Below are 2742 nucleotides of genomic sequence, written 5' to 3' on the forward strand. Positions count from 1 at the left end.
TCAGTTGTGTGGACACAGAGTCAACTCACTAAGAGTAGATATAAAAAGGGAGACTTCATTAGGATTGAGATGTGGTCAGAGAAGAATGAAAACTGTTATCCCCAGCCTTAGATGTCACCCAGTAATGTTTCTAACCACTCTTACTGATGAAGTTATAAAATCACAGAAATTTAGAATTAGACAGGCATTAACATATCAGCTAGATTCTAGAGCAAAACACTACATCAGATGCATAACTATCCATATTTTGTTAATTTTTTATGTTTAGTGAAATATATTTAGAGGTAAGCAAAGAAAGTCTGAATTTAGCATTTGTTAAGTTGCTGGCAATTTTACATCCAACTTCAATTTTAAAATTACTTGCAAAAACCAAGGTGGTACAGTATGATATTTAGGAAAATAGTTATTTGGGAAATTCTGATATATGTTTTTTAAATTTTTAAGCGTCTGTTTTGAAACTGATTTTAGACAACACTGAAAAAAGGTAAGGTTAACAATCAGAAAAAAAACTGAAAAATATCACATGTCTATTACTTCTCTGTCAAAGGGTGAAAATCAGGGTCACAAGCATGTGTCCCTGCTGGTTCTAGTGGGATCTCTGTCCCACTGGCCAGGTCAACTGTTTGAGTCTTAAAGTTCAACCAAAGCAGACAAGAGGCAGGAATTTTATTCTGACATTCCTCTATGGCTTTACAACAGCTAGATTTCACAATGTGACATCTTTCTCCCCGAAGTCCAAGACTTTTTAAATAATGAGATCATAGATGCTATTTTCCCAAACTTGTTACCACTAGTCAGTCACTTGGTTCAATTATCGAGTCCTTTCATCTAAGACAGGACAGAATGAGCCCTAATGAGATTTTCTGGAGAGTAATGTGCAGTCTACCTGGGAGAACTGGCTTTAAAAATTATGTCTTCCTTTAGCTCTGAAAATATATCATGTCTCTGAGATAAAGCAAAGCCTGAAACGAAACACAACTGTCATCCACGTAACCTTGATTTTCTGGGATAGTCCAATTTTGTGTGTTTGAATATAGTATTGTGTCTAATAATAGAGGTGTGATTAAAGAAATTATAAAATATCAGACAATGGGCAACCACACAGCCATGTAAAAGATGTTGCAGGAGAATATGAAATTGAAACTGTCTGTAATATGTGGTAGATTAGAAGACAAGATACAAAACACTATTCAAGTACAATCCTGATTTTGTAGGAAAAAAAAAAGGCAGGGAGAAGACAAAGATATTCCAAAATAATAATTGTAATTATATTTGGGTGATGAAATTATATAATTTTTACTTTTACTTTGAACCTTGCTATATTGTCAGGTTTTCTGTAAGAATATTATTTTATTAAATCGATTTAAAATAATTGTATAAAGAAAATAGTTACTATCATCCAGTCAGCAAAAGTTATCCTGAAAAAGTAAAAGTTGCAGTATTTTCTACAATCTTCAGTATAAGCACCTTTTTCATGGCCTTTGAACTTGCTCTTGCCTCCCTTTTCTAGTCAGCTCTGTATTATTTTATATTGCTGCATAACAATTTACTCCCAAAACTTAGCAGCTTAAAACAACACACATTTACTATCTCAGTATCACTGGGAAATGATTCTGGCCACAGCTTCTCTGGGTCCTCTGTGTTGGACACAGAGTCAATGGACTCTGTTGGACAAAGTAATCTCTGTCAAGGCGTTGATGTGGGGTCTGCAGTCTCATCTGAAGTTCTTACTGAGGAAGGAGCAACTTCCCAAGTTCACTCAGTGATTGTCCATAGCAGTCAGTTATTCACAGGCTGTTGGAGAAAGGACCTGTTACTTGCTAGCTAGTGGCCAGAGGTTGCCTTCATTTTCTTAACAGTGCACCTCTTCCACTTGGCAGCTTGCTTCATCAAAGCATGCAAGCTGAAAAGACAACAGTGAGAATCTGCTAGCAAGACAGAAAGCACTATATTTTATAACCTAATCACAGAAGCAACACTCCACCACCTTCACCGTCTTCTTTTGGCTAGACACAAGTCATTAAGTTCCGCTTGCAATCAAGGATAGAATATTACACAAGGGCATGTATACCAGGAGATAAGGACCATCTTTGAAGTCTGACTACCACATCATGCTTTCCAATTAGTCTTTTTTTCCATTTATCTGATATACCGTAGAATCAGTCCTCCTCTTTTATACCCTGAATTTCCCTTCCTTCATAGTCTATAAATTTATTTTTTTAAATACAATAAAAATCAAGTGTTCTGCTTTATACTTTAAAGTTGTGGTTAAAATAAATCATTCAAAAATCATCTTTTTATGATAAATTGATGGGGAATTGTATATGTCTTTGAGGACTCTTATATCCCTTTAATGGGAAAATAAAAATCCTTCATGTCATTTGTAATACCAACAAGCTATTTTTAAAAACCTAAATTTTCAGTGACTTATGATACAGAGCCAGATACAAGGGCAGAATAGAAGGCTCCATTGATTGTACCCCTCACTGGCCACAAGGACACCAAGTTAACAACTGTCTACACAGAAACAACACCTGCTGGCTGAGTGCAGTGGCTCACACCTGTCATCCCAGCAATTTGGGAGGCTGAGGCGGGTGGATCGCTTGAGGTCAGGAGTTCAAGAGAAGCCTGGCCAACATGGTGAAACCCTGTCTCTACTAAAGATACAAAAATTAGCCAGGTGTGGTGGTGGGCACCTGTAATCCCAGCTACTTGGGAGACTGAGGCAGGAGAATCACTTGA

This window comes from Cebus imitator, unplaced genomic scaffold (assembly GCF_001604975.1).
Source record: "Cebus imitator isolate Cc_AM_T3 unplaced genomic scaffold, Cebus_imitator-1.0 Scaffold3, whole genome shotgun sequence".
In the NCBI taxonomy this organism is placed as follows: domain Eukaryota; kingdom Metazoa; phylum Chordata; class Mammalia; order Primates; family Cebidae; genus Cebus; species Cebus imitator.